At 42.0% G+C, this 14637-nt stretch overlaps 1 protein-coding gene across 1 annotated transcript in view; it reads left to right on the top strand.

Annotated features, from left to right (window-relative positions):
* The first annotated feature begins 1885 nt into the window (after positions 1-1885).
* LOC115152879 (cdc42 effector protein 4) overlaps positions 1886-14637 on the top strand; it is a 32356-nt gene continuing 19604 nt past the window's right edge. Inside the window, exon 1 of the mRNA XM_029697769.1 lies at positions 1886-2360. The gene's annotated coding sequence lies outside the window, so the exon portion shown is untranslated. The remainder of the gene's footprint in view (positions 2361-14637) is intronic.

Raw genomic sequence — 14637 nt, 5'->3', positions numbered from 1 at the left:
AGTAATAATGTCCTTCAATGGAAAAGTAATTAAACCAACAGTGCCACATTTTGTTTTTACTTCAGTTCAATTATTAAAGTGAATATGCATAGACAATAACAGAGACCAGCAGCAGCCTAAAATACGGGGTGGGGGGCAATGCAAATAGTCTGGGTAGCCATTTGATTAGATGTTCAGAAGTCTTATGGCTTGGGGGTAGATGCTGTTTAGAAGCCTCTTGGACCTAGACTTGGCACTCCAGTACCGCTTGCCGTGTGGTAGCAGAGGGAACAGTCTATGACTAGGGTGGCTGGAGGCTTTTGACAATTTTCGGGCTATCCTCTGACACCACCTGGGATAGAGGTCCTGGATGGCAAGAGGCTTAGCCTCGGTGATGTACTGGGCCGTACTCACTAACCTCTGTAGTGCCTTGCGGTTGGAGGCCGAGCAATTGCCATACCAGGCAGTGATGCAACCTGTCAGGATGCTCTCGATGGTGCAGCTGTAGAACCTTTTGAGGATCTGAGGACCCATGCCAAATCTTTTCAGTCTCCTGAGGGGGAATACGTTTTGTCGTGCCCTCTTCACGCCTGTCGTGATGTGCTTGGACCATGTCAGTTTGTTGGTGATGTGGACGCCAAAGAACTTGAAGCTCTCAACGTGCTCTACTACAGCCCCGTCAATGAGAATGAGGGCGTACTCCGTCGACCTTTTCCACAATCATCTCCGTTGTCGTGATCACGTTTACCACGTTGAGGGAGAGGTTGTTGTCCTTGCACCACATGGTCAGTTGACCTGATGTGATGACGACCAAAATACATTATTTTCGAAATTAAAAAAGAAAATCACTTTTCTGGTTGCCTGCTTTCTGTAATATGGCAATGATTATGCCTTCAACTGAAATGTGCCTTCCGCATTTAACCCAACCCCTCTGAATCAGAGAGGTGCCAGGCGGCTGCCTTAATTGACATATCTTTGGCGCCTGGGGAAATGCCTTGCTCAGGTGTAGAATGACAGATTTTTACCTTGTCAACTCGATCCAGCAACCTTTCGGTTACTGGCCCAACGCTCTAACCACTAGGCTACCTGCCACCCCGTATGATGATGGTGATGGTGGTGAATATGATGAGTATGAAGAAGATGATGATGATGGTGATAATAATGGTGATGGTGATTTTGGTGAATATGAAGATGATGAACCTTTTGTTGCTACAGGGACCCATCCTCTCCAATTAAGGTTCCAACAACCTACTGTGATTTCTGCTAATAGCAGCCGTTTAGCTGGTTAAACAATGGTTAGCCATGTGTTGGCAAAAATGTACTTCCATGTCAAGAAAGCTTTGCAGCAGCCGGTGGGAGTGGCATTAGGTATTAGTTATTCTCCTCTTTGTACAGTAGGCATGGAATTATAATTATGTTGTTGCTAGCAGTATTCATAAAAACCTTGAAATAAAATACGCATTTTTCCTCTTATGTTTATTTTTTTCTATATATTTTCACGGACCTGCTGCAGTATTTCACCTCAGGTTGAATACCCATGGTAACTTGATACACATATATTCCTTTGTGACAGTCAGGAAATTGTGTACTGGCCCTTTAAACCACGACAGGGGATGGGAGGGTGGTGAGCGCAGAGAAAGTAGTGGAAAGGACTGCGCCACAGATTATCCATTATATTGGCAAGATTCTCTAGTGTCCGCTATAATAATGGAAAGAAATGTCTTCAAAAATGGAAGGCGGTCAGGCGGGGGCAAGATCAGGTGGGACTATTTTAGCCAATGAGAGGGCAGTTACGCGTGTGAGCAACAGGCACAACTATTTCTCAAAGTTGCCGGGATGTCACGTGTCCTACTTATATCAGTACACTCGTAACAACCTAACCATTACGAAACATATATTCTATCAAATAAGCCACACGGAGCAAATAAACTATTATATTTGTGTTGACCACGTTCGAAACTCTCGTTAACCTCCATACTAAATCTCTAGGTTTGGCGAGCGGGAAAAAACGCCACCTGCTGGAGAAAAAAGATTTTGGGAGAAGTTAACCTTATCCCTCTCGCTTCGCCTCGTTCTCTCTGACTGTTCAGTATTTGTGCGCCACAGCACAGCAAATGTGACGGACGTAGGCTTCATTAGGACTGTGGACCGATATCATAGCCTACCTTATTGTTGGACTCGTGGGAAATTCATAACACTTTGTAGATGAAGTAGTCAGATTCAAAAACGATTTTAGAAATATCGTATTCTGTAAAAGGACGGTATCCTTTGTCCTTTAACAGCGGTTGTGTATTTCGACTAATCCTGCTCTGTTCAGAACTCAATTTTGAAATTCAACTTTCTCTTATTCAATTTCCCAGTCTGGACTACCAGAAATCAAGGTAACATTTTGAACATATTTGTAATTGTGTGATTTGAACTGCTGAGTATTGGCTTGATTACATTTGTCTTTATTACATATAAAAAAAATATATATTGAATTGTTATTGACGATCATAACGCTTAAACATATTTCATACAACGTTCAAATACCTTTGATTCGGGGAGCAACATTGGTAAAAGGAAAAATAAGAATTTACATCTCATTTGAATATAAAATATGTTTGTGGAACAATCTCAGCGCCATGTACTCTCGTCGTGTAGGGGCAGTTCGTTGGCTTGGTTCCTCAATATAGGAGAGCGCAGTCTATTGTACGTTAACTCACAACCATACAGCCAAGTCTTCCCCGTTTTGTTTGTCGTGTCTGTAACTCAACCCACCAACGATGAAGATATATTCATTGTGTTTAAAAAGGTCTTATTAACTGGGTTAGTTTTGACAAGACCCCCATCATTACAACAATTGAACATCACTTTAGGTGATCTGCCTGTCTGAAAGTTGTTGCCTGCCACTTTAAATCAATGACCTACAGGGTTAATGTATGTATTGTTTAGGCTCATCTTTGTTACTTCTATTGTAGCGTGTGATGGCTGCATTCATTGAAGCTGAAAATATGTGACTAGTAAAAAGTTATTGTTGTGAGTTCTGCCATCCCGAGCGAGAGTCTTTTAATAGACTTTAATTGAGCATAAAATAGGCTTAAATGCAATATTTATTTGCGATTATGAAGTGGTTTACTGGGGGGGAACATAAATGCTCCAAATAACTAGTTCCCTAGTACAGTAGATAGAATGTCCTGTAGGACTTAGAAATGGCAGATGGGGTGTAACGCGTCAGTGCTCCAATAGGAAGACAGGTTATTTTAACATTACTCTACATGGGAAAACATTGAGCATCATTATCCATCCCATGGCATTTTAGCATGATTAGAGGTTTACTGTAGTTAACAAACTAGCCAAGAGTTATTCTGTCTGACAGTACTGAGTTGATGCTTGTGTTTACTATTAAAAACTTTCCCAGATGATCTCCCCCCCTCTCTCACTCTTCCCCCATCTCTCTCTTCCCCCATATCTCTCTTTCTCTTCCCATCTCTCTTTCTCTTCCCCCATCTCTCTTTCTCTTCCCCCATCTCTCTTTCTCTTCCACCCCCTCTCTTTCTCTTCCCCCTCTCTTTCTCTTCCACCCCCTCTCTTTCTCTTCCCCCTCTCTCTCCCCTCTCTCTCTTCCCCCTCTTTCTCTCTTCCCCCATCTCCCGCTTCCCCTCTCTCTCTCTCTCTCTCTCTCTCTCTCCCCTCTCTTTCTCTCTTCCCCCATCTCCCGCTTCCCCTCTCTCTATCTCCCCCTCTCTCCCCCCCCCCCTCTCTCCCCCCCTTCCCCATCTCTCTCTGTCTTTCTCTATCCCTCTCTCTCTCTCACTCTCTCTCACCCCCTCCTTCCTCTTTCCTTGCCAAATTGTCTATTTTCCAGTTCATTACCTCTGTGCCCTGAGCCTGTTATCATATTTGGCACGCCACTCGTTCCTCAGTAGATGGGTGTCACTGTATCGCATCAGCCGAGTGATTTTGATTGGACCTGATAGATAATTACAGGACATGGTATTGTGTTGCATCTAGGCAATTGAGTCATCATGTGTAGGCCAAGTACTGTAAACAGCATCAACCACTAGTAAAGCCTCTAACTTCCACTAGGGTTTCCATTTATTTTGTCAATACTTTTCTCAAAGTTCAGTGATTTATACCCCGCTTCTTGTAGCAACTGTTATTCTAAACAAAATGATTGAGACATGGTGACATGAACTTGGCTTTGTGTTGGGTTGCACAGCAGAGCAGACAGCCTCTGACATTTGCCCTCAGATGTTGGGACTCTGACTGTACTTTAATTGAAGCTGTGTGATTGGTGGTAACCGCTGTCTGGGTGTTGTGAAGGTAGAGGCTCCTGCTGGCTACCTGCCCAGTTCTGCTCTGCACTACGATGAGGTCATCTCCCTACAATCTGCAGCATTGGAGGAAGGGTGGATTCAGACACATTGACGAGAGGCTGCTTCTTGTAAAAACAGCTGACTTCAGGCGTATTTCACAGTCAGATTGTGTCAAATTTCTAGAGGTGCCAAACAAATTCCCCAGCGATTCAACAGGGAGTTCAGTTAAAGTGGCAAGTCCTCAGGATGATTTCTAGGGCTGTACACCCATAGCCCATAATCATTAGCTGCCTCATATGCCCAATTTGACTAAAGGTTTCCTACTTGTGGGGACCATGTAGTGTTCTTGTGTGGACCATGTGTAGATCTGCCTGTTCCCCTCTAAACCAGGCAGGAAATGCAAATGTAAATTGTTTGAGTTTGCTGCAGTCCACCTACCTACCTGCCTTCACCCCAGTGACTGCCTATAGGAAACTGGGTATGATTAGAGGAAGACTTTCCATTTTGGGCTTGAAGGGTCCACTTACTTTGTCTACAGACTCTGCAGCACATCAGAACCAATAGGTCTGACCTCTCTGCCTGAGGCTCACAATGCAATGTAGGCCCATAAGTCTCATAATCACCAATATGATTTTAATGGCCATTCAATCTTTTAACAATACATTTTAATTATGCCATTTTTCATTAAGTATTTTGGATAACGTAATGAATGAAGTATTATCCCAAGGGTGTTGCCTCAATCAGTCCTCACGTGATGCAAGCCTTTGACCCCCAGGTGAACATTCAACCCAGCGACCTTTATATCCACGCAGAACTCAAGACACATAAATCTAGAGCTATTTTTATACACACGTTGGCTGGATTGGGTGTCAGTGGGTGATGTGATCTAAACTCTCTTCGGTAATTCAATATGAATTATTCAAACTCTCTAAACTGTTGACACCTTGTGTGACTTGAGTAGCCAGTTTAGGTTATAGGTCCCTCAAATATAAATCTGGACCTTGAAGTCAGTTCCACTGCTTTTTTATATTCTTCCCCTCTAATCAATGACAGATTTAGACCTGGGACACAAGGTGGGTGCAACTTAATGATCAGGTAGAACAGAAACCCAGCAGTACTCAGGAGGACCTCCTTGGGGAAGTGTTGAATACCCCTGCTATATCCCTTAGTGTGTGTGTGTGCGCATTCTTGTGGTTGATAGCAGGTTACTCGTCTTGGTTATTTTCTCTCCTGTTGATCTTGGATAATACAGAGAAGGGATATTGAAGGGATACTGTGTCTGGCAAAATTACAGGAACTACCTTTCTCCTGAACGGGAAGCAGATGCCTTTTAAGTTAGACACGTCTTGCTGAGGACATGAACTTATCTGAACCCTGTTCAACATGGAAGTAAGAAGCAGTTGAACTTGAAAATTGACGTCTTTATACTTTCTTGAGGTTTGAACTTTACCTGTTGAACTTTATTGTTTTATGGGCCTTAGCTGACTTCACCTGCTAGAATTTGAATGAGTTTCAAATGTTTCTGAAGTGGCCTGGACCCTGTTAGCTGATATTGTAGCTACCTAACTCTGAAAGGCGTCCACATTTCAGCTCTTGTCGTCGCTAGGTTGTAATCCTATGAGCGTCCTCTGAGCTACCTACAGGGTTCTCCTGTTGATCTGTAACCCTAGTGGAGTGGGTTACAACCCCATCAAATGGCTTGGGCCATGCCTTAAAGGACAGCGTTTAGCCAGGGATAAGTAGGCTGATACTCAGTAAAAGTTAGTTCTTGCTGTGTTGAGATGCACCTGATACTGTACTGTGTATTCCAAAAGCATACCTGTGTTGGTTACTTTCCATACAATTTGACAAATGCAGAGATAAATAAATAACCAGTTTGGCTGTCAATTTTTTTCAATTTTTATTTAACTAGACAAGTCAGTTAAGAACAAAGTCTTATTTCCAATGATGGCCTACCCCGGCGACGCTGTGCCAATTGTGCGCCAATTGTGCGCCGCCCTATGTGACTCTCAATCACAGCCGGTTGTGATACAGTCTGTAGTCTGTGGGGTCTGTAGTGATGGCTCTAGCACGGAGATGCAGTGCCTTAGACAGCTCCAGCACTCGGGAGCCTTGTAAATGTATGCATCTGTGGTTCAACAGCACTTCAGGCTGATATGTTCAGCTTCTGCTTGACAAGATGGATTTGTTCTACTGGTTGTACTGTAGCATAGGGTTGGGCCGATTTTATAGAATTCAGTTGAATATTGTGATATTTCACATTGATGATATTTTGTGAAGTTTGAGACTGTACTCTATTTAAACTCTACATATCCAAACTGTGCAGTTTTATCAGTCTGTATCAATATGTTGAATATCAAGTCTAATTGAATTAATAACTAAGCCTTTTTTCTCCCCATACTAAGATTATTTAATGAGAATGCAACTAATATATTAAATAAAAACAAAAATTGCACAATCTAGAATGATCTAGTCAGTACCAGAGTAAAACGATTATATTGAATATCACAATATTTGGAGTAGCATATTGTAGAAGAGGTCTCCCCAAAAATCTTTTATCATTTTGCACAAATAGCTTCTACAGTACAGTTTTTACCCAGAAGCCTAGGTTTAAATGGCAACCGTTTAGAGACAAGCGTTTAGACAATGGACGTGGAGAAGCTGTGAAATTTCAGATAATACGACCTGATAATACCTAATTAGCATGTCAGAACTCAAAAGAAATGACTAGAAATCATGTAATTTTCTAATGGTGAGTCACATTCCCAAGGTACAGTCTGAGGCCATCTTCAGTCGCTTTTCTCTTCAACCAAATCGAACAATGTTTTAGGGGAGTGTTTTTGTTTACAATATGTAAATGAGGTTGCAGTGTTTACACTTCGTAGATATTGGATTGCAAGTTGAATTGTCCCTCCTTCTGGTCTGATTGTCCCTCGTGTGCTTTGATAAAGGTTTCAATGGAGACATGGTTAACCATTAACCCTGATTGCATTAATTCCCTTCACCTCTGTCTTTGACACACCACCACTGCTTTGACTGGCCTAGTAGTTGGGCAGATGGGCAATACTGTAGACTACTCACTAGAGGAGTCCTATGTATTCAAAACAGATTGTGCTGAGTGATGTGCAGTGTGCAGCTGGTCTGTCTGTCAGAGAGAGAAATGCTCTGGCCTGTTCACAGTTCAGTGGTTCTCCATTGTTCTCTCCCTTCGTGCTCTCCCTCCGTTCTGTATCTCTCAGGCCTACGGCCACTGGGGAGAGATGACGGCATTCCTTCTTTGTCTTTTCAGCGGCCTCCTCTGTGTTAACCTTGGCCACTCCATTAGAGGGCCGATCCATCCTGTTCCTCCTAGACCACTGTTCCTCCTAGACCACTGTGCCTCCTAGACCACTGTGCCTCCTAGACCACTGTGCCTCCTAGACCACTGGTCTGGTCTATAGAAGTAACATAATACCCTGAGAGTCATACCTCTAATAGTCCTTTGTCTGTCAGCAGTATCCTGGCCATGCAGTCCTTTTTACTCCGGGTGAATAGAGGGTGTTCTGGGCTGAATTGGCATGCCATGTCTACTGGGTCAGTTCTCAGGAGATGGCCCAACGTGCTGTGCGTGTGGAACCCTTTTAGGGTTTGGCTTCCATCTCCCTTTATACTGAAAGCACTGCTTTGTTTCTTGTTGATCTGGGTCCATTGTGATCTGTGACGTTGTTGGTTCTTCAGTTCTGCTGGCTTTGTGCTAGTCTAAGTCTATAGGGACAGACTGGATGTGTGTGTGTGTGAACCGTGAGAGAAAGTGTGTGTTTACATTTTAGTCTGACTGATGAATCACTCATCTACAAATACAGTGCCTTCTGAAAGTATTCACACCCCTTTTTCTACATTTTGTTGAGTTACAGTATGAATTAAAAATTATTTGTGTCTCTGGCCTGAACACAATACCCCATAATGTCAAAGTGGAATTATGTTTATTTGAAATATTTTACAAATGTAAAAATGAAAAGCTGAAATGTATTTAGTCAATAAGTATTAAATCCCTTTTGTTATGGCAAGCCTAAATAAGTCCAGCAGTAAAAATGTGTTTAACAAGTCACATCATAAGTTGCATGAACTCACTCCGTGTGCAATAAGTGTTGAACATGATTTTTGAATTGGTATTGGTGTTTATTAGGATCCCCATTAGCCAATACAAAAGCATCAGCTACTCTTCCTGGGGTGCACATGATACATGTCATAATACAAAGTACTGAACATTATTAGTCAAGGACTGAAATACATCAATTTAAAACGTCTCACACAGCCTACATATCAGTACATACACACAATATCTAGGTCTAATACATAATATAGTGCAAATAACAATATATATAATACAAGTCACCTTTGTGCAGTAAGGTGTTATTTTATCTGTTTTTTTTAATCTGGTTTTATTGCTAGCTTGAGTTACCTGGGTTGGCAGAGTTCCATGTAGTCATGGCTCTATTTAATACTGTGTTACCCAGCCTCTGTTCTGGACCTGGAGACTGTGAAGAGACCTCTGGCTGCATGTCTTGTGTTGTACCGATGAGTGTCTGAACTGTGTGTCAACTGCTTGAACAGACAGTTCAGTACCTTCAACACACTCTCACAAACACCAATAGTGATGCAGTCAATCTCTCCTCAACTTTGACCCATGAGAGATTGACATGCATGTTACTGACACTTTCCCTCCGTGTACATCTAAGTGTGATACGTGCTGCTTTGTTCTGGACCAACTAGAATTTACCTATGTCCTTCTTAGCAGCACATGACCACACAGCTGGGCAGTGGTCCAGGGGTGACAAAACTAGGGCCTGTAGGACCTGTCTGGTCAACTGATGTGTCAAGAAGGCAGAGCAACAACCTATCATGGACAGACCTATTTCCATTTTAGCAACGATTGAGTCTATGTTTTAACCTTTACAGCTTGCTATCTAGGGTGACACCCAGCAGTTTAGTCTCCTCAACTTGCTCAATAGCCACATTATTCAATAATAGATCTAAACGAGGTTTAGCGTTGAGTGAGTGATTTGTCCCAGAGGAAGGAAATCGCTCAGGGATTTCATCATGTGGCCAATGGTTACAGAGTTTAATGGCTTTTATGAGAGAAAACTGAGAATGGATCAACAGTCTTCCCTGTGGCTCAGTTGGTAGAGCATGGTGTGTGCAACGCCAAGGTTGTGGGTTCGATTTCCACGGGGGGCCAGTACAAAAAAATTTAATAAATGCATGGTATGAAATGTATGCATTCACTACTGTAAGTCGCTCTGGATAAGAGCGTCTGCTAAATGACTAAAATGTAAATGAGTTACTCCACAATACTAACTTAATTGACATAGTGAAAAGAAAGAAGCCTTGACAGAATAAAAATATTCCAAAACATGCATCATGTTTGCAATAAGGCACTAAAGTAAAAATGTGTCAAGGAAATTAACTTTATTTCCTGAATAAAAAGCGTTATGTTTGGGGCAAGTCCAACACAACACATAATGTTATGCTTGTCATCGGCAAGGACTAGGGAGTTTTTTAGGACAAAAAGTAACAGAATAGTGCTTAGCACAGGCAAAATCTTAGAGGAAAACCTGGTTCATTCTGCTTTCCAACAGACACTGGTAGACAAATTCACCGTTCAGCAGGACAATAACCTAAAACACAAGGCCAACTATACACTGGAGCTACTTACCAAGGCGATATTGAATGTTCCTGAGTGGCCTAGTTACAGTTTTGACTTAAATCGGCTTGATAATCTATGGCAAGACTTAAAAATTGTGTTTTGTGTAGATTGGTGACAAAAAATACACTTAAATCAATTGTAATCCCACCTTGTAACACTACAAAAGTTTGAAAAGGTAAAGGGGTGTGAATTCTTTCTGAAGGCACTGTAACTACTTACAGTTGAAATCGGAAGTTTACATACACTTAGGTTGGAGTCGTTAAAGCTAGTTTTTCAACCACTCCACATTTCTTTGGTCGGTTAGGACATCTATTTTGTGCATGACACAAGTACATTTTTCCAACAATTGTTTACAGACAGATTATTTCACTTATAATTCACGGTATTACAATTCCAGTGGGTCAAAAGTTAAGAAAAGTTAACTGTGCCTTTAAACAGCTTGGAAAATTCCAGAAAATTATGTCATGGCTTTAGAAGCTTCTGATAGGCTAATTGACATAATTAGAGTCAATTGGAGGTGTACCTATGGATGTATTTCAAGGCCTACCTTATAACTCAGTGCCTTTTTGCTGGACATCATGGGAAAATCAAAAATAAATCAGCCAAGACCTCAGAAAAAAAATTGTAGACCTCCACAAGTCTGGTTCATCCTTGGGCGCAATTTCCAAACACCTGAAGGTACCACGTTCATCTGTACAAACAATAGTACGCAAGTATGAACACCATGGGACCATGCAGCCATCATACCGCTCAGGAAGGAGATGCGTTCTGTCTCTTAGAGATGAACGTACTTTGGTGCGAAAAGTGCAAATCAATCCCAGAACAACAGCAAAGGACCTTGTGAAGATGCTGGAGGAAACGGGTACAAAGTATCTATATCCACAGTAAAACAAGTCCTATATCAACATAACCTGAAAGGCCGCTCAGCAAGGAAGAATGCACTGCTCCAAAACCGCCATAAAATAGCCAGACAACGGTTTGCAACTACACATGGGGACAAAGATCATGCTTTTTGGAGAAATATCCTCTGGTATGATGAAACAAAAATAGAACTGTTTGGCTGTAATGACCATTGTTATGGTTGGAGGAAAAGGGGAGGCTTGCAAGCCGAAGAACACCATCCCAACCGTGAAGCATGGGGGTGGCAGCATCATGTTGTGGGGGTGCTTTGCTGCAGGAGGGACTGGTGCACTTCACAAATTAGATGGCATCATGAGGGTGGAAAATTATGTGGATATATTGAAGCAACATCTCAAGACATCAGTCAGGAAGTTAAAACTTGGTCGCAAATGGGTTTTCCAAATGGACAATGACCCCAAGCATACTTCCAAAGTTGTGGCAAAATGGCTTAAGGACAACAAAGTCAAGGTATTGGAGTGGCCATCACAAAGCCCTGACCTCAATCCCATAGAAAATTTGTGGGCAGAACTGAAAAAGCGTGTGCGAGCAAGGAGGCCTACAAACCTGACTCAGTTACACCAGCTCTGTCGGGTGAATTTAACTTATTGTGGGAAGCTTGTGGAAGGCTACCCAAAGCGTTTGACCCAAGTTAAACATTTTAAAGGCAATGCTACCAAATACTAATTGAGTGTATGTAAACTGTGTTCTGACCCACTGGGAATGTGATGAAATAAATAAAAGCTGAAATAAATCATTCTCTCTACTATTATTCTGACATTTCACATTCTTAAAATAAAGTGGTAATCCTAACTGACCTAATACAGGGAATTTTTACTAGGATTAAATGTCAGGAATTGTGAAATACTGAGTTTAAATGTATTTGGCTGAAGTGTATGTAAACTTCCGTCTTCAACTGTATTATGTGATCAAGATTAGCGATTTTGGCTCTCGCTTTTCTCAAACACACTCACACTTTGTGCTGTGTGTGTGTGTTCGCTACTGTCAGGGAGGGAACTGTGCCAAGCCTTTATGGCTCTCCAATAGCCTACGTCAGGGCCTATATATGTTTCCTAGTCTGCTGAGCATCATGATCTACTTTCACATACTGATGTTCGGTGGCGAAGCAAGGGTAATAGTGCTCTCGAGAGCAGCAGCTTATGTGAGTTTAGGGAGAAGATAGTTGTTCTGCTCCTCGACTGCTGCCACAAGAAAGCCAACACATCTAGCAAAAATGCTTGATTAGGAGTTCATATCAGATGTTGGTTTTTAGTGACATCTTCAGTCAATTGAATGGACTTAATTTGGGACTACAGGTGAGGGATAAAACAGTTTTTGACACGATAGAAAAATAGACTTATTTTCTAAATACATGTTATTTTCTCCTCCTGATTTGAGCCCAAACAAAATGCTCAATTTCCCTAGACTGTGCAACTACGTATATTCAGTCATCAGTACATATCACTCCCAAGATGTCTGAGTTTTTAGATAAACTGAAAGCTAGATTTGCAATGAGATTTGATGAGTTGAAGTCCCCTTGGGGAGGGTGCAGTTTGTTATACGGACCCGTCCTCTACTGATGAGGGGGAGGGGGAGACTTATCTCAGTTGACCAGCTTTTGCAGAGATGTCATACATAAAAGGTTTCTATGTGCTTAAAAAAAGAAAAGAAATAGAAAACAGAACAGAATGTGATGCTGGTCAACTGAGACATGCCATCCATTAAAGGTTTCCTATGTTTAAATAAAAACAAAAGATGAATGTAAAACAGACAGGGAAGCAGGAATGAATTAATATGATGCAGGTGAACTGTGTTCTAAGTACAAATATGTTCCATTATTTAAACCATTTGATGCACTGAATTAAGCTAATCTTAAAGCACTTAAAATGAACTTTTAGCAACATTACATTTTAATAAAATAAAAGGGCTTCATAAGATTATAATTGTGTTTTTGTGCATTTCTTTTTATAACGGTCTTTGGAAAAGTTATCCCATGTAGAAAATGTCTGGCCCCCCTGTAAATAAAATGTTAAGTCTGCCCCCGTAAGAATAGCCCTGGCCTACATACTAGTGAACGCACATGAAGACATTCTCCTAAGGCTCTTCTGCATGTAAACTCGCTGTCTTAAGTAAAAAATAAACCGTTTCGGGGAAATCATTATTTCTGGGAAATCAGACCTGCTCGTTAGTTGAATGCCAAACCCCCATAGAGAAAAACAGGAGGATGGTGACAGGGAAACAGAAAGAGACAGTGGTAAGAGAGGTATGCAGGTAGACGAGGGATGCAATAACATGGCTGGCATAGATTTGGTATTAACTACCGCAGTGCTCTCTGAACAGCTGCAGACTCAGTATTTGTCTCTATCAATTAGAGGTGACACTGTCTGAGTGTACAATGTATCTGTTCAGCAGGGGCTGGCTTGACAAAGGCCACTGGCTCATATGGATCCTATTCCCCCATCGTCCTCCAGCAAATGTGTCCTATTCTCCCATCCTCCCCTAGCAAATGTGTCCTATTCCCCCATCGTCCTCCTCTAGCAAATGTGTCCTATTCCCCATCCTCCTCTAGCAAATGTGTCCTATTCCCCGTCCTCCCCTAGCAAATGTGTCCTATTCCCCCATCGTCCTCCTCTAGCAAATGTGTCCTATTCCCCCGTCCTCCCCTAGCAAATGTGTCCTATGCCCCCATCCTCCCCTAGCAAATGCCCTGAACTGGGCATTCCTGTAAAGTCGCTGGGAAAGAGTCTCTCTCACACACACAAACACACACACACACAAACACAAACACAAACAAACAAACAAACTGACTCAGTCAGCGTTGAAAAGACACCAGTCAGTGAATCCTGCTAAATTTAGCAGCGATGTAATCAACCTAATGATGCGTGTTACGGTGATGTGTTGTGTTTGTGCCAGCCTCTCATTCAGACAACATATTTACTGTGATGTGTTTGTGCCAGCCTCTCATTCAGACAACATATTTACTGTGATGTGTTTGTGCCAGCCTCTCATTCAGACAACATATTTACTGTGTTGTGTTTGTGCCAGCCTCTCATTCAGACAACATATTTACTGTGTTGTGTTTGTGCCAGCCTCTCATTCAGACAACATATTTACTGTGTTGTGTTTGTGCCAGCCTCTCATTCAGACAACATATTTACTGCGATGTGTTTGTGCCAACCTCTCATTTAGACAACATATTTACTGTGTTGTGTTTGTGCCAGCCTCTCATCCAGACAACATATTTACTGTGTTGTGTTTGTGCCAGCCTCTCATTCAGACAACATATTTACTGTGTTGTGTTTGTGCCAGCCTCTCATTCAGACAACATATTTACTGTGTTGTGTTTGTGCCAGCCTCTCATTCAGACAACATATTTACTGTGTTGTGTTTGTGCCAGTCTCTCATTCAGACAACATATTTACTGTGTTGTGTTTGTGCCAGCCTCTCATTCAGACAACATATTTACTGTGTTGTGTTTGTGCCAGCCTCTCATTCAGACAACATATTTACTGTGTTGTGTTTGTGCCAGCCTCTCATTCAGACAACATATTTACTGTGTTGTGCTTGCCAGCCTCTCATTCAGACAACATATTTACTGTGTTGTGTTTGTGCCAGCCTCTCATTCAGACAACATATTTACTGTGATGTGTTCGTACCACTCAGATCACCGCTCCCGAGTGGCGCAGCGGTCTAAGGCACTGCATCTCATTGCTAGAGGCTGTATCATAGGCTGTATCTCAACCGGCCATGATTGGGAGTCCCATAGAGCGGTGCGCA

The sequence above is a fragment of the Salmo trutta genome, chromosome 18 (genome assembly GCF_901001165.1).
Source record: "Salmo trutta chromosome 18, fSalTru1.1, whole genome shotgun sequence".
In the NCBI taxonomy this organism is placed as follows: Eukaryota; Metazoa; Chordata; class Actinopteri; order Salmoniformes; family Salmonidae; genus Salmo; species Salmo trutta.
Note: the sequence above shows the minus strand (reverse complement) of the source record. Positions and strands in the feature narration are given on the sequence as shown.